The sequence below is a fragment of the Heterocephalus glaber genome, unplaced genomic scaffold (assembly GCF_053883595.1).
Source record: "Heterocephalus glaber isolate CG9 unplaced genomic scaffold, H.glaber_assembly_v1.0 deba00001442, whole genome shotgun sequence".
NCBI lineage: Eukaryota > Metazoa > Chordata > Mammalia > Rodentia > Bathyergidae > Heterocephalus > Heterocephalus glaber.
Genome location: NW_028258296.1, coordinates 50,765,134 through 50,783,513, shown reverse-complemented (window position 1 = coordinate 50,783,513; position 18,380 = coordinate 50,765,134). Strand labels below are relative to the sequence as shown.

Here is an 18,380-nt window from a genome sequence, read left to right as displayed (position 1 = left end):
GCTTTTTATCTCCTGATAAAAGAAAAAGCATTGAAACCATGGAAGGCTGGGTTATTTTTTCTGAATAAAAGTGAGGCCAAGGTGGTTTCCCTCCTCTGTATTTCTCATCCCCCTTTAAAGAACAGTATGAGGCAATTTAGAGTCTATCACTGGGCTTGGATGTTAATTATAGGTCCCTTCAGTGACATGTGTGACCTTGAATTTTAATTATTCAGGAGTGGCAAGTAGAGAATTTAAAGTGAGTTGTTGACCCAAGATATTGGAAGCCTCTCTTTTTTCCAAATCAGAATGCATTAATTTGCTTTTTGATGTGTTAAAGACACATTTGTCCCAGAGAAGACTAACTTAGCATGATGGTATAACTGTAATTTAGGCATTATTCTTACTTGCTGATGATGGATATTAGAGGGAATGTAAGAACACAGCTCAACACAGGCTGTAACTGGTTTGGGGCTTATATAAAGGCAGTTACCAAGAGGCCTGCCAACAGCTGCTGTCCTGGGACAGGATCTAGAATACTAAAATAATCATTTCAACCTCTTATTAGAGGCCTGCTAGGCACAGGTAGCAGGAATTGAACTGTGACAACCAGTAGATGTGCTGGATTCTACTGAAGGGTGAGCCATGCTATTTGTTGAGCCATGGGAAGCAGAGCTGGGAGCGCACACTGAATGACATTGGCTAATTCAGTATCTCCAAACTGAGCTCAGAGAACTTGAGGGTCCTGGAGATGTCCTGCAAGAGGCCTCAGAAGGACCAGGAGGTGCTCAGCCAGGATAGTCACTAGAGCAGCCTTGTGCTGCTGCAGCCCAGAGGCCGTGTTTCTGTCTCCAGCTCAGTGTAGGTTTTTTTTGTGAAAATGGCCCATGGCAAACCATAAAAAAAGCAAGTGATGTGAATTCTTCCCTAACCTAGACAGTAATAACTAGCATCTTCTCCTGAAAAGCACAAGTCTTTGTTGACCTAAAGAACTCACAGTAAAGGGTCTTCCAAAACAGTCCTCCCCTCTGCAAGGAGCCATTGCCATCTAAAATAGGACACACTGAAGGAGCCTCTCTTAGTGTTTGGGCCTCCAAGTTCAGCTGCTGACTGACAGATGGGGCCTGCACCCTCCCAGGCAACTAGGGGCAAAATGAACATGGAGAAGCCAAAATTTAGCTTGAGTTCCTACTGACCAACCCCCCGACCCCCTACCCCTGCTTTTCAGACTGCACAGGTCAGAGATGGCTTTTCTCTTCCTTCTCCCTTTATAGAACACTGCCTCGAGAGGGGCTCTCTAGGCCCAGAGCTAAAGGCTCCACATTCCAAGGAATAATCAAAATGGGGATACATTCCTGTAGTTACCTCATGGGTACAGCATCTGAGAATAGTATGTTCCAGCCCCAGGTACTTAAGAGCCTGGATACCATGGCTCCACGCCAGCCCAGGTGGTTCCTGAGACCTGGACAAACCGTTTCTATCTTGAGAAAGACTTTTTGGCCAATTACAGTTCTATTTCAACAGCCAGATGGTTTTAGATCTGTTTCCTGATACCCCCTCCAGCTATAATAAAGATCGGGTATGCCATCAGATTTCTATCTGTACACCATGTTTTCCCCATCTGTGCCCTGTGTTTTCATTCCCTCGGTTTGAACACTTCCTGTGCTTTCCTAGCCTGTGACAATCCTATCAAAGCCTTCCTAAATCTCCACCCCTCAGTGTGGATCTCTGTGAAATCAGGACTGGGGTTGTTTCTTGAAAGAGTTAAGCCCTTGTTTTATTTTCCTGAGAACACATCTTTGAAGGTAATGAAGGGTTATGGATGATTCGGAGCACCCGACACCCTGGTGCAGGTGTGCCTCATCTTTTGCATAATCTGTTCTCTAAATGAGAGTGGATTTTCATGCAGAAGCACATAGTTAAATTCATTCTTTGGTGGAGGGAGAATGGAAATACATTTCAAATTTATCTGTAGGTAGGGACATTTGCAAACCTTGGATTTCCTTAAGGTGAGACAGTTTTCCAAGGGGAGACCCTCCGGCTCTATCTAATATGATTTTCTTACACAAGGTGGAGTGTCTCCTTCTCCCTGTGAACTTCCCACTTGCTCCTCCATTGTCCTGTCTCACCTAGAAAGAACCCAGCCTCTCTTTTAGCTTTCTACATACCTCATCTTACCCTCTCTAGCTTCTCAGGGCATTGGTCTCTGAGTACTTAGAAACCTGCATCAGGAAAGACAAGTGCTCAGGGCCACCAGATGCAGGATCTTGCTGGTTTGTGGTGGCTTGACCAAGCCTTTGGGGATAGGTTTGCCAGTACGAAATAAGAGTCGTGTCAGTATCTTGTTTGTCTGAAGGAAGAGGAAGGGACAGCATTTATTTTTGTAGTGACTCATGGTTCACTATATCTCTCTCTCTGTGGGTGATATCTGAGCATGATAAATTCAAGGAACTCACTTATGCAAAATTCTTTGAGAAGAGATTTCTTTACAGGATGGCCAATTGGGGTACTTGCTTCTCTAGTGACTGGCAACTAACAAGGAAAGCAGTGATGGGATCCCATTCACTTCTCAAAACAACATAGCACTGGCACAAAATCAGGCAAGTAGAAAATGGAGTAGAGCAGAAAACAGAAACAACTCCCTACACCTTCAGCAAGAAGGGGCCAAAACAGACACTGATGAAAAATACAGCCTGTAAGAAGTGGTTCTGGGAAAACTGGATCCCTAGCTCTTGCCCTGTACTAAAACCAAATCAAAATGGTGTCTTGGATTGTGTTTCTGTCGTGTGTCATATGACTGTATCGAAATTTAAGTTAGGCAGAAGTTTGGCTTATGTGGAGTCTGCTAGCTAGCTGGAGTTTTTTTTTCCAGACCACTATTTGTTCAGTGTTGGTTTTGGGATCTTTCTGAAACAAATCACATCCTCTGGTGTCTTGTTGGTGCTTGAGATGTTTTTTTTTAAGTTATATGGAAAAATGTTTAAGTGCTTTTCAGTTTTGTTTTGGTTGAGTTCTACTGTATTTGAATATTATTGTAGGTTTTTTTCCCTTGCATTGTTCTTCTTTGAATGTTTTTAATTTCTGTATGTGTGTGTTTGATAATAAATTTATTTTATAAAAATTTAAAAAAAATGGTTAGAGCTAAATACAGTAATGCCTTGGTTCACAAATGCTTCTATTTTCAAACAATTCAATTCAAAACAAAAGCATTCAGCAAAATTTTGCTTCCACTTTGAAACTCTGCTTTGGGTGACAAACATGACCACGGCCATCTTCCCCACACAGACACAAACGCACCCATCTTCCCCCAAATCATAAGACAAATTAAATTCATAAACCGAGGTACCATTGTATAAAACCAGAAATTTTAAACCGATGGAAGATAATATAGGGAGAAACAATGTCCAGTTAATTTCCATCCTAGAACAGCATGTTTACCAAAGGGACGTCCAGTTGGTTTTCAAGCACTGGAGAGAAAGTTGTTTTCCTCTGAGGTAACCCCTCAAGCATTGCTCTTCTTCATGGACCATGTAACCCCAGCTCTTGAGCTTCTCAAGTCTTGGTGTTCCTCAGAATCACCTGGGGAGACTTGAAACACAGATGGCTGGAGCCACCTACGGAGATTCAGGTTCAGTAGCCAAGCAAGGAGCCTGGAAAGTCGCATTTCTAATAAGCTCCTAGGTTTCTTTACTTCTATGATCCCAGTTTCTTTATTGTTAAACCAGGATAATGACACTTACTTTGCAAGACTGTTGAGCAGATTAGAAAAAGATGAGAAATGGAATACACTCAAAGTACAAAGCCCCTAATTGAAATTTCATAACTAATTCCCACCTTGGGCCTATTACGGTAAGAAGGTGTTGAAGCCCTCTGGAGATGACACCAGAGCAATGTTAAAGAAGCAATGGAAACAGCAAGGCATCTATCTACAGGGAGAAAGTAGTGGGAAAGAAGGAAGTGAAGGTTGTTCTTGAAGTAAAGAAACAATGTGCACAAAAACTCCACAGCTAATTCCAAGAGGTGCCAGGACCTGCACTTGGCTGAAGCCAGGGGTGTATTATATGCACACATGCAGGCCTTGTTAACAAGGGTCTTTTGTGTTATGCTAAGGAGTTTTGGTGCTGTTTGGAAGAAAATGGAAAACCATTGATGTTTTTAAAGTTTATGTCTTGAGTTTATGTGTAAGTGATTGTGATGCAACCTACCAGGGACATGGAACAACAAGCTCTTGGGAAAGAAGATATTGTCAGACACGTTAAATTCAAGGCGTCCATGAGTCACTCACATAGAGACATCCTGGAATAGTTTAATATGTGAATATAGACGTGCTAGATGTAGTGATGACGAACCTTTTAGAGCTTTCAATTATAACAAATAGCCCACTGTGGCACATATGCCATAGATTCTCCACCACTGTCTTGACATATCAACTTAGATGACTTTAGTACCTAGGTAGATGTTACAGCCACAGAAGTAGATAAAATAGGCCAAGGAGGACACATAAATAGGCCAACATGAGACAAGACCAGAGGACAGAATTCTGAAGAACCACAATATCTAAGAGCAATCACCAGTGAAACTCAAGGCAATGCGAGTAATGTGATTAAAAATTAGCAAGATCATGTTAAGTGAATGTACCAATTTCCCAAAACAAACCTCACCATTCTGTATTACTAACATGCTCTAATAAAAATATATATTTTTTTCTAAAAACAGGCTAGGGATATAGCTCAGTCCTCCTTGAGTCCTACTCAGTATAAGGAAAAAAAGAGTTCTATGGACTAAAATGAGGTAAAAATGAAAATTAAAATTTTTAGATGTGGTTTCACTGCACTAAATGAAAAAGCGATCCAGGAATTTAATTGGCTACGTACAGTGTATAATGAAAAAATATTTTCCAACAGGAATTTGTTAGATGTTTTTTCCACTCGTGCTTATAAAAATGGAATCAAAGCGTCCCCAGAATAAAACCATCTTTTGTGTGGGAATAAAAGAAAGAAATTAACTGGAGACTAAACTAGAATGCATGGTTATTCAGGCACATGCAAATATAAGCAAATACACTGATGAGCTTTAGGGAACTCCTCTTCAAAACCATGGCCATAGAATAAATATGATCTTGTTTTGCAAACAATTTAGTCTCCTGAAAAGATCCTTGGGAAAAAATGAACAGAGAGTAGATTGTTCCAAGTAGGTATCATTTTTTTCCCATCCAGATTTTTTTTTCTCTTGGTCCAGTAAATGTCTCATTCCTTAATTTAGGGTTAGAGAGATGAATGACTAGAATTTAAGATGATAGTTTCTCAGGAGGATTTATTTTTGTTCTTAGTTTCTTGAAGTTGGAAGTTTTTCAGTCCCCAAAGCATGCTTGTGTCTCTCAAGGTGAAATTTCAGTCCTATAAGGAACACAGAGGGTGGGCTCTTTATATAAAAGGGTGACCTCCTACTTGTCAATTTATAGAACCAAGAAGTACGTTACTGAGTATGTTAGGAAGTATTTATGGGGAGTCCTTACTACCACCACCATTGGTGAAAATAATAATAGTAATAGCTGTTTTTTATTAAGCATCATTTTATAGATAAAGGTACTAAAATTTAGAGAGGTAAAGTAATTTTTCCCAAATTATATTCTTGGATTGTTAACAGAGTTTTGCATGCAATTCAGGATGAAATAGGATGAAAAAATATCTCCTCTCTTCATTAACCTGTAACAATTAGGGAAAGAGTCAAACTAACTATTGGTGTTCATGAACAGAAAACTTAACCCACTGTAGTTATAGTAGTCATATTTCTGTCAGTAATAGAAATGGCTGATAATTTTGTATGATATTATAGTTGTTAATATTTTTGAAATAGCTTTTACACCCATCATTATGTCAAATTTTTGGAATTTACTAAATCTGCCACTAAACCTCATTATATAATACACTAATAGAGAACCAGAAATATTAGTATAGCATGGTTTTTTTTTGGTGGTGGTGAACCCAGGGCCTTGCACATGCTAGGCAGGCACTGTCTCACTAAGCCACATCCCCAACCCTTTTTACAACTAAGACAGGGTCTTGCTAATTTGCCCAGGCTGTGCATGAAGTTGCAATTCTCCTGAGTAACTAGGATTGCAGTCATGTGCCCCCATGCCCTGGTTAGTATAGCATAATTTTTAAATTATTCAGAGAACTTTGGACATTTTTTTCTATAAGAGCTTTTCACTCTGTAATGTTATGTACTTTACCTTATGCGTTAAACAAATTTAATACTAGGATCAGCCATTTGCTGGGGAGATTCATGATATTAAGAAAGGAGGGGGAGGGGAGGGGAGGGGAGGGGAGGGGAGAAAGGCAGGGCATAGCCTAAGTAAGAGTCCTGAGGGTGATGGGGCTAGCATCCAAACCCAGATCAGGTGGAGCTCCATGCCCATTTCTTTTCCTGCCACCTGCCAACTTGTTCTACTTGGGCCCAGGTCTAGCAGTAAACTGGTGATACTCTCTGCCAATAATCAGAGCTGCAGGCAGCAAAAACTATTTAGGCCATTAGGCAAGAGGGAGAGTAACTGGGAGTCAGGGAGTGACTGTACCAGTTTTCTGTCAAACTCTGGCTCAGTCCTTAAAACAAATCCAAAATGCCTTGATGGTTTGAGAACAAAATCTATGAGTTCCTTTTTCTATTCCCTCTGACAGAGGGAATTAAAAAGCCATCAGCAACATTTGTGATATTTATTGATGCCAACTATGTGTTGGTTTCTATCCAGGCATGGTAAGAGAAGATCACTAAATATTTACGGGGACATTGTAATGTGAGGATATGGAGACAAGCAATGAGAATAAAGGAAGGAAAAGACTGAGTTTCTTCTTTAGGCAGACATAATCCAAGAGGGCAAAATGTGGGAACCCTGTATCCAGGCAAGGTGCTTGCAGTAACCAAAATGCAATGGAAACTCTGGGAGGCATGGACTCCTTCAGACAGCATGGGATGGTGAAGCCTAGGAGAGAGGGAATTGGCCAGGACCACGAAGGCGAAGCAGGGAGGTGGATTTGTGAGATGGGGGAAGGGCTCTCGTCATTCAGGAAAAGGCAGAGTGGTTTTGGAAGAACCATGGCTCAGTATATAAATGTCATACTCTTCACAGTGGCTTCCAACTCCTCACGGAGTTTGGAGCCCTATGGCCTCACCTGCTTTCTCCCCCTTGGGAACCCCAGTCCAGTTGCTATTCCTTCAACACCCTAGGTCCACTGCTGCCTGAGGGCCTTTGCACCTGCCCTTTCCTCTGCCTAAAACACTCTTCCATTGGATATCCTGGAAGCCCACTTCTTCATCTTTTGTGCCTTTAGGTAGATGCCACCTTTAGAGTAAGGCATTTTTATATACCCTGTTTAAAAGCACAATCTGCCTCCTCACCCTAGCATTCCATCCCCATTTCCTGCTTTAGTTCTCTCTAAAATATGATCATCACTGACACACTATGTCAGTGGTTCTTAAACTCGAGAACTGACTGAGCTCTGGTCAGTCTGCTTGTTCAGTCTGCTGGGCCAGACCCCAGAACCCTGATGGAGTGGGTCCAGGCAGGGCCCAAGGATGTGCATTTCTAACAAGTTCCCAAAGGGTGCTGCTGATGCTGCTGGGGAAGCACTTTGAGAGCCAGTGTATTATAAAGGTTGTGTCTGTCACCTGTCTGTCCCCACTAGAAGGCAAGCCGTCTATGACAGGGATTTGGGGTGTTTATATTGGTTCATTGTGGCCTTCCGGTGCCTGGAATGGTGCAGAGAGTACACTCAGCTGGTGTTGAGGAGACAAGTGGACATGGGATGCTGGAAGGTGAGCAGTGAGAGATAAGTTTGAAGAGGAAAGTTTCGGCCATTGCTCTTCTTTGTTTTTCGGTTTAAGACAGGGTCTCGCTAGTTGCCCAGGCTGTTCTCAAACTTGTGAGCTCAAGTGATCCTCTTACCTCAGCCTCCAAAGTAGCAGAGGTTACAGGAATATGCCATTGCAGCTGGCTGAGACCATATTCTCGATAAATTATCATAGTAGCAATATGTTGTTAATATGAATATAATACAGAGAATCAAAACTACCTACCATTTAGTGAATGCTTCCACTGTGCCTGTCCATCCAACAATGAGGCAGGGAGAGACTGTATGGCTTTGCCTAAGATCACAAGTATATCTAGTAGGTAGCTTAGGTTTACCTGATTCCAAAAAGGGGCTATATTATGCTGCAAAGTCATTTAAATTCTGACTTCTAAACTTATCATTTCAAAATAATTGTAGATTTATCAAGGAATTGCAAAGATTTCGGGTTCTTATAAGCCATTCACCCAGATTCCTCTGGGTTAGCATGTTACACAGTCATGGAACATTTATCAAAAGTCAACAATTAAAGTTGGTATAAGACTATTAACTGAACTACAGACTTTATTCAGATTTCATCTGGGTTTCTATTATAATATGCTCTGTCTGTTTCTGGGATCCAATCCAAAACACCATTGTCTACTAATTTCTGGAGACTCACTTTGGGCAGCTCTCAGTGTGGGGTAGAATGAGGTGCTGAGCTACTAGACACCCACAACACAGTGCTGTTCTTGAGGTTCCCATAAGAAGGAACAGGCCCAAGAGGAACAGGATTCCCCCAGAGGGCGGCCGGCTGGGGTGCAGGGAGGCTCCTGGCATTCTGAGAACCATAGGAAGGCAGCCCAGACGTCCAAGAGTGGGCTTGGGAAGGTTTCTTGGAGAGTCAGGCGGGAGCACAGAGTGAAGAGGGACTGAAAACATCTGATTATCAGCAGAAGTGATGGCAGTTGGGGGAAGGAATAGAAAGGGGCTGGTCAGGAGATGCCCAGAACTGAGGCATGATCTATGAGTGTGCAGTACTAATGAGACTATCTTCCAGGGTGCCCATGTTGGGAGGCAAATGTTTGAACTCGAATCTTCCGGCAGGAGTTTATTGATCAAATGCTTATCCTTGGATAATTATCCTAATTGTTATGTGAGGCCATTTTGTTGTATTTTTAAATGGGAAGCAGTAAAGGATAATAATTAATAGTATGGCCTCTGGATGAAAACCATCTGGGCTGGAATTCCACTCAACTCTGCCTTTTCTCAGCTATGTGATTTGGAACTTTTCCTAGATCTCTATGCCCCGTTTCTCCCATCTGTAAAATGGGAATACTAATCCTATCACATATCAGTCAGCTTTTCCATTGATGGAATAAAATAGCTGACAGCTACACCTTCAAGGAGAGGAAGTTTAATTTGGCTCAGAATTTCAGAGGATTCAGTCCATGGTCAGCTGGCTTCAAGACACAAACAACATGGCCAAAGGGCATGATGGAGGAAAGTTGCTCAACTCAGGGCATCTGGGAAGCAGAGAGATGAGGAAAGAGTGCCAGAGTGGAAAGGGCCCAGAGACCAGACGCAGTGCCCAAGATCACATCTCCGATAACCTTCCCAAACACACTCAGAGTGTGCTTTCCTAATCTCCTAGGCATCTCTTAAGCCTAGCAAGTTGACAACCAAGATTAACTGTCACACAAAGTGAAAGTGCTGTAAGAATTAAGTGAAATGATGGCAGTTGCTTAGCACAGTGCCCGCACATGATAAACAGTCAGTGACCATCAGCCATTAGAGTACACGTGTGCGTCCACTTCACATCATGCTTGTATTTCTTACAGGGAAGTCAGGATGCCTGGATAATATTTTCAAGACTTTTCATGTATGTGGCCTCATTATGCCTTCAGTATATTATCATACTCGTTTTGTAGATAAGGAGAACAGAACACAGCAAAGGTAAATAACAAAACTAAGATCTCTTTGTATTCAAGGAGAGAGGCCAAGTTGTTGGTTTAAATTCCCAGATTCTTTATGCCACTACTGGAACATTGACCAAGATCAATTAATGTTAAGGAACAGTTATAAAAATAATGAACAATCTGTTCTTTGGGTCCTATCTTTAGAACTTTGGGCTTTTAGAGGCTTTTAGATTAGCCGTTATCAGCAGTTCTACCCCATAAATATTTTACGAGCTTGCCTCTCTGTGGTGGAATGTCAGACCTGGGAATATTAGGCAACTTACAAACGGAGAATAATTTTCTTTACTGAGCTCCAAAAAGCCCCTGGAATTTGAAAATTTGTCATCTTTCATAAACATTTCACAGATTTGGACATTAGAGTTGGGCCTTAGTTACTAAGCAGACCAGAATCAACCCCTTATGAGACTTTAAGGGGGTTACTTGCCATTTAAGGCCTCAGTTTGTACTGACCTCAGAGTTGCAGAGAGAGATAAAAGACATTGCATAGATCCTAACTTCCAAACAGTGTTCATTAAACATGAGTTATCTTTTCCCGCTCCATCCCTTCATTTCTGCTAGCTATAGTTTATCTTTGACAAAGAAGCAGCATAGATGTACATGGAACTCTAATGTCAGAAGTATTAGACATTAGGTAGAAAGAGATCTCACGAAGTAGTGTGTGGATAGATAATAAATCCAGGATGTGTTCTTCTCCTTTAAAAACTTGGAGAAACTAGAATCACCAATTAGATATTGCAGTTCTCACTTTAAGAATATTTGAATTTTGTTTGTGTCAATGAGGGCTGAAATTTTCATTCCACTAATAACTTCAAATGCCTTAGGTGGCCTGATGTAGTCACGAAAGACAGTGTTGGACAAGTAGGCTGACAGACACCATCAAAAAGTGAATCCTGATATCAGCTAATATATATGCTCAGGCCCTAAATTATCCTATATCACTTACACATCTAAAATGGATTCAGGATGTTTGTCTCAGGGAAATTTCAAATTTTCAAATGTGTGTGTGTGTTAAAGGAACAGCTGGAAAATACTGTAAATTAACCAACTACCAGACTCATATTAAAGAGCAAGGGCTTTGTACACACGCTCATGGGCTGGCCTGCCTTCTGAGCTGAATTGCCAGCTACACATCTTGGAAACACGGCTTGTTCTTCAGTTCTATGCGCATGCACTTACGTGAAAGCTCCCATGTCACTAGAAGGGTGGAGCAGAGAGGGAAGTCTTTCTTTTGTTAAACCCAAGTCATGTAAATTTTTATAATTGTATCACATTTGAAAAAACTTTTACCATTTCTCTCATATATAAACATATTCCATATAAATAAACTGCCTTTGGCATTCTCCTTAGAGTACCTGCCTATAAAGAGGAAATCTCACAAGCTCTGCTCCTTACAACTGCCATTAAAAATGACAACAAAGGAGACTCAGTTTGTTATTGGATGCACTACATTATGAAGTATTTTCTTGATAAGAGGGGACTTCCATTTTGACAAGGTGCTATGAAAACCAAATTACTCTCCTGTAAGTTTCTATATCTGTCATTTCTGTCATTTGTAAGAATTTTCAAGCTTGATATATTTCAAATGCATTTTTAAAAAGCCAATGTCATTTTGGTCTTTAACTCTTAATAGAACTCAGACTAATTATTAGGGCATTCTACCCCACCAGTCCTATCTTTATCACTTGTTTTCTATTTGTTCTTAAGACTTCGGTTTTACTTGTTTGGACTCTTGCAATAGTTCGTTGATGTTTTTGTGTGGTTTTTTTTTTATTACTTGGAATTGAACCCAGAACCTTTGCACTGAACTGTATCCCTGCCTCACTCACTCATTCATTCATTTATTTATATTTTGAAGCAGGATTTTGCTAAATCACTAAGTTACCCAGATTGGGCTCGAACGTTTCATCCTCCTGACTCAGCTTCCCGGAGTGCTCGGATTGCTGGTGTGGACCACTATGCCCCGCTTGTGACCCTCTTGAAGTAGGACTGTGGGAATCCAGGCTTCCTGCCCTCGTCCATCCTACACTTTATAACCATGTCAGCACCCTGTAGCTGCCCTTGAGAAGGCTCTCCCTGTCCTCAAGAGTTTCACTGATTCTTTTTTTGGGGTATCAGGGATCGAACTAGGGACCTTGTGCTTGCAAGGCAGGGGGTGGACACACTGAGCTAAATCCTGGTCCTCACTAATTCTTTTCTAACAAGGATTTCTTTGCCTTTGAGCTGAGACCCTTCTCCCAATACTCCACCTACAGAAATCTTCACTTTTCCATTCAAGCCCAGTGCTGCCCACACCTCTGCATGTAGTCTGTCCTGTTGTCCTCAGCCAGATCACTGTGTCCTTGCATTTTACAGCCAGAGCCCTTTGGCTGGTTCTTGTCCTCCAGCATTCATGAGGGTCACCCTTCACTGTGGTTGTAGATTTGTCTCTCTCCCCTAGTGGATTATATTTCTTGAGGGTTTGCCTTCCTGGACTCCTGGAAAGTCAAGGCACATGATTGGTGGGTTTAGTATTAGTGACAAACTTCACCACTGATATTTAACTTAACAGTCATAGTAATTGCATTCTTGCCAATGACTGGTTTTGGCAGGTACCAGATAGAACTTTCGGTGATGATGGAAATGTGGCCACTGTGACTTAGAAGCTTTTACTTGTATTGAATTTGGATTAATTTAACTTAAATCACCACATGTATCAGACAGTGTAGGTCAGGTAACAGTAGGTGACTCAGTTTTTCAATTAAAAAATACGGAGTCAGTCCTTCCTCCCACAGGGTGCTGTCACACTTGGGTATGGTGCCCAGGACTGTGGGGTTTCCTCACCTCAAGGGTACAGTGGGGACAAAGCCATATGGAGGGAGGACAGCAGAGGAACAATGGAAAGATCCTGAGCTGCTGGCTCAGTGAACCCTGGAGCTGCCCTGCCTTGGGACTGTTCGGTATGTTCAAAGGGATGATTTCCTCGTTATATAAGCCATTTAGATTGGTGTTGTTTGTAAATTGCAGCCAAAAGCATCAAAATTTATAGTGCTATCATGCTAAATTGAGCAGAAGGAGGGAGTAGGATATACTGTGTCTTCATGGTATTTTTGGATATCTCATAAAAACTGGAGAAAGGAATGCAAGAGAAATATGCAAAAGGAAATGGTCATGGAAACATTACATATCTAAAGTCTGAGCTTGTCTAAGCCAATAAGTTGGATGTGAGAGTTGTCACTGAATAGAACAATGAAGAATTCTGCAGAGGCTATCTGTGGTTTTGGCTTAACCAGGACTTCTTGTTCGTTACAGAACTCTGTTTCGTGTGGAGCTATTCCTTGTATTTCAGGTAAGGGTGGCCCTACGTCCCCCGGTTACAGGGATGGGCTGAAACAGGAGTCAGGCAGTGGGGCATACCATTCCTAAAGCCACAGAGAAAGAGGCATGGGAATTTTCATTAATATTTGATACACGAATGTACACATTAAGTACTACATAGATGTACTGATAAACTAAAAAAATTGGTACATGAACAATATAGACACTAGAAAAGAGGAAAGGGGCATCCTTTTTTTTTTTTTTAAACCCTGTGGATATGGGACATAAGATTTAGAGAGTCCTTTGAAAATAAAGCCAATCTCTGAATCTGTTTGGAAACTGGGCAGAGCGACAGGAGAGACAGAACCCTGATTACCCTATCTGAGCCCCTGGCTGCAGCCATGGCCAAAGCCAAAGTCCACTTTTAGACTTCTGATGCACATAAGCACATTGCTCCCAGACATGCTAAAGCCAGTTTCATAGACTTTCTTTCTATCACAGTGGAAAGAGTGCTAAACAGATGCAGCAGAGAATTAAGGCAAGAGGGAGGCCCTGGATTTATTATCAGAGTAGGGTCAAGTGTAGAAGCCTGTGTGAGATAAGAACTTTTAAGGTGTCACTAGGCAGCCTAAGGCAGTAGGCTGCAGCCTGGTAAGTAGACAAATACAAATTTGGGACAAACTGATCTGCTTTCAATACCAGCTTACCTGCTTACTAGTTTGCTAAATCCAAGAAAGGCAAAATTCTGGGTCTCAGTTTGGCCGTCTATGAAATGGGGAAAAAACACCTACCAGCAAGTCATTTCTGAGAAGCAAGATGCTGTATGCAAATTCCCTGAACAGAACTTGGCAGACTGTGCTTGCTTAGGAGCTCCTGGTTCCTGGTACCGCGGACAACAGGTATCAAAGTTCCTACAACAAAACTGTCCTGCTAACACTGCTAACACTGCTTGGATTTTCTTTTCTCCTAACCACCTTTCTCTTTTCTCTCTTTCGCCATCAGTTCTAGTGGTTTCAATCAAAAATAACAACTGCCCATTATTTGAACATGTGCTCTGCTTTCATGCTTTACACACATCATCTCTACTCTTGACAGTAATAATTCAAGGTAGGTGGCACCATGCTACTGTTTCAGTGTGTCTCCTGAAGTTCATGTATTGAAAACTCAATCCTCAAATTTATGTGTGCATGGTATTTGGAGGTGGGCCCTTTTGGGGGTAATTAAGATCAGAGGAAGTCATGAGGACAGACACCGAAGATGGCATTAGCAGCTTTATCAGAAGAGGAAAAGGCCTGAGCTAGTGTGCTTGCTCTGTGGCATCTTGTGATACAGGAAGAAGGCCCTCACCAGAAGCTAAGCAGATACCAGTGCCAAGCTCTGGTCTTCTCAGTCTCCAGAACTGTGAGCTAATTAGACTTCTATTCTTTATATCTTACCCAACCCCATGTATTTTGTTATAGCAACATAAAACAGACTGAGATGCACCACCATATTGCAGGTTAGCAGACACTAATTTAGAGAGATCAGTGACCTGTCTACATTTTAGGATAAGGCCAAATCAGACACTTTTAGCTGTAACTCATGGGGGAGAAGAATCCCTAGTGTCATTGTTTATTCTTAGAATTTTCTTTCTCAGGAGAATTATGAAAGACATACAATTGTTTTGAATTTCAAACCAATTTACCTGTGTAACTAAAGAAGTGGTAAGATGCTCAGTAGGAAAAAGTGGAAACTGACCCAGTGAATGCCAGAACAGAGAGTGGATCCAATTACAGCTCTCCCTGGGACACAGGTAAGATGATGTTCTTGGACTTCACACAGGCTGATCCAAAGTGGAGATCTTAGATGAAATTAATTTAGATTAAATCTGAAAGGAACTCTTTAGGCATTGCAGAGCTAGTAATGAAATTTGTGTAACTTTTCTTTTATTATTACAAAAATCAAGCCCAGACATTCACTATTGTCATCCCCCTTCCCCTCCACCACCCTTCTTTATTTATTTTATAATTTAGATGATCTTATTCTGATTAGCTGTACCATCTTCATTGGGACAAAAATGAAACCTTTGTTCCTGTGGAAATACAAAAACTGCAAAGACATGTCTGAGGAAGGCAGCCTCTCTATAGCAGAGAAAAATTATTTGTCTTTACTGCTGATAGCAACAATAGGGGGTTATTTCAGTAAGTGGAATGGGATGCTATAGCTAAAAAGAATGTGATAGGTCTGTGTGTATTAACATGGGAAAATGTTGACACTATAGTCATACATTAAAATGTTAACTTGCAGAATAACATTTAGAATGCAGGATTTTTTAAAAAAAAGAAAAGTAAAGAACATGAAGGAAGAACACCAACCCTTTAATGAGAAATGGAAAAAATGGAAATAAAGTCTTTGTAAATAGGGAAGGGTGGAGGGGGTGAAGGGGGGGCAGGGGAATGGGGAAAAAATAAGAACCAAGATGCATTATATAAAGGTACAATTCCCAATGAGAAATGTAATTGTGTTGTATACCTACAATGTACCAATAAAAGAATTTAATAAAGTGCAAAAAAACCTCAAAAACCTAAGCCTCAACTGAAGTAAAAAAAAAAAACAAAAAAAACCCACCAACCCTTTATTAGTTGTCATTAGGGTTATTTGGAGTAGAGCAACAGAGGACTCTGACTTTTAGCTTTACACATTTTGACAAGTTGTAAGGTTTAGGGCCTTTTAAAAGTTCTTTTACAATGAGCCAGTTTTATTTCTGTATTCTTAAAAAATTTTAAGTTGAAATTAATGTTGAATTGATGAGTATTCAAAAGGACACACTAAACTACTAAGTAACATTGTAAATATCCCTTTTTACATTCTATGCACTTTGTTGTGTGCTTGTTTGCAGAGCCCAGGACTGTTTTTCAAATGATCAAGTTTTTGAGAAGTTTGACCCTTCCTCTAACAGCCTGGTGGCCTCTTATCTTAACCTGGAAAAATCCCTCCAGGGTATCACAGTTAAAAGCAACTTTCTCCTGGGCCGGGGATTTAGCTTAGCGGCGCTGCACCTGGCTGGCAAGCAAAGGGCCCTGAGTTTGATTCCCGGTACCAAAAAGAAAAAAACAAAAACTGTCAACAAAACCAAGTTTGTCCCATTTGTGAGGTGTCAATATCATGTCTGTGGTCAGCAAGTGGAATTGAAGCAAAACTAAATTTAAAAAAAATTCCTCCCACATATTTAGATTAAGTATTTGCATTATCTCCGTCCTTTAACATTTGTTCTATAGCTGCCTCTTGCCAAGAGCTTGGTGGGTGAGTCCAGGCCTTTGTGCTCAGGGCAGCAAGAATGATGAGTGTCACACGGTGAGACTTGCAGAGCCCCAGACGCTTTCCCAGCACCCGGTGTGTGTCTGCATGGGACACTGGGTGTACAAAAGTGAGGAGCAGGCTACCCGACCCTTACAGGCTTGCAGTCTGAGCAACATAGAGTGAGAGAGATATAATGCAGCCACATGTATATGTAATTTAATTTTTTTCTAGCAGCCACATAAAAACGAAACAGGGAACTTCCATTTCAAATGGAAAGGAGAATAAGAAATGGAGGGAGGGTGAAGGGAGGGCAGGGAAAGGGGATGAAAAGAGAGAGAGAGAGAATTGAAGAAAAAAGTGGAAATAGAGCTTTTGTAAATGCAAAGGGACCAAGAGTTGGAAGGAGCAGGGAGGGATGGAAGGGGCAGGGACAAGAAAGGAATGAAGATATATTGTGTACATGTACCAACTCCCCATGATAAATGTACTTTTCTTTTTTTTTTTTTTGGTACCGGGGATCAAATTCGGGTCCTTGCGCTTGCGAGGCAGGCGGTGGAACCACTGAGCTAAATCCCCAGCACCCCCATGATAAATGTAATCATTATGTACTGCAAGCATGTACTAATAAAACAGAAAAAACATACCTAACTCAGAATATCTGTAATGTTATTATTTCAATATGTAATCAAATAAAATTATCATTGAAATATTTTACGGTTTTTCATACTATGTATTTCACAGTTAGTGTGTATCTTACATGTATAAAATATCTATATTCAGATTAGATACCGTTCAAGTGCTCAGTGCCACACGTGGCTGGTGGCTGCCATATCAGACTGGGCAGATCCAACAGGAAGTTCGGCTTGTGAATCGGTCAGCAGCACTGTACTAGGGCCATATCTAGGACGCTGTGGGGAACAGACTCAAGCACGGAGTTGGATGTGTGGTGCAGAAAGACAGGAAGTCTTCCTAGAGGAAGAGACACATGAGCAGAGGTGGCTGGAGGCATTGCGGGAAGACCATGTCCAGAGGTGCGACGAGCAGGCGGAAGGTGAGTTCAGGAGCTTCAGACAGTCCAGTATAGGCAGAACTCACCACTGTGTCACTAGAGCTTAAAAATAAACCCAGAAAATGTATTTTTTTTTTAAAAGAAAAGCTTTTAATAGAACAAGACTGAGATAGAAAAGGAAGTTTAGAGGAAGAGCTGGTAGAGAAGAGAGGTTGCTTTTTCTTTCTTTTGAAAAATAGATGTATATTAGTAATACAGAATAATAATTGGTTCTGGTAGATTGGGACATTCACATACCATTTTGATTATTTTTGTCCTTGTTTTCCTGAGAGGGAAACTCTTCTATACAAAGGTAAACTTGACATGACACCAGAAAAATGAGGAGCATTTTCCCAGTTGGGAATGGCAGGCTGGGTTTTGCCACTGCTGGGCCCCACAGCCAGACCTTCTGTGCAGTGTGTGGGCTGCAGAACTGCCCCTGGTGGCCTGCTGTGGCCCTGCAATGCTGTGCCTTCTCCTGCTGGGTTGTTGTTCAATATTTACACGAACATGCACCAGAGCTTTTTGAGACTGTGAAATTGAAAAAGATTTTCCAGGGTTTACCCAGAATTATAAGTTCCTAATGTGCCAGAGCCTTGGTGGATGCCACATAAGGCCAGTGAAAAATACAGTCCATGCCTTCTGGGGATGTATCTTCGAGAATCCTAATGCTAAGCGGGCACCACCATGGAAAGGGCACCTCTGCCTGCAGCCCCAAGCACGTGTCCTGGAGGTGGTTATCTGAGCAGGACACCAATGCCCAGGGTGACCTTGGACAAATTACCTGCCTCTTTGAGCATCCTCTGCTCCCCTGTGATAGTCAGGGCTCACATTTAACATCAGAAAGCCATGCTGTTCCAGGCTGTCCCTGCCCTCAGGCCCTAAGGATGACAGCCACACACAGAACACTTGGTCCATCTAACCTTCTGTGAGCACCCTGCTTGCTGAAGCCTGGGAAAATCTGGTTTCATATGCAAC

General features: G+C 41.5%; 1 long non-coding RNA gene across 7 annotated transcripts in view; it reads left to right on the top strand.

The window, feature by feature from the left end:
* LOC147827745 (uncharacterized) overlaps nt 1-17,001 on the top strand; it is a 55,319-nt gene extending 38,318 nt beyond the window's left edge. For 3 of the 7 annotated variants that reach the window (XR_015452051.1, XR_015452049.1, XR_015452047.1), the window contains 2 exons: nt 13,070-14,867; nt 15,954-17,001. This is a non-coding gene — a long non-coding RNA (uncharacterized LOC147827745). Of the gene's footprint in view, nt 1-6,299; nt 12,718-13,069; nt 14,868-15,953 lie in introns of those variants that run through there. The other 4 variants (XR_015452052.1, XR_015452050.1, XR_015452048.1 and 1 more) reach the window with 4 other exon arrangements.
* The last annotated feature ends 1,379 nt before the right edge of the window (nt 17,002-18,380 follow it).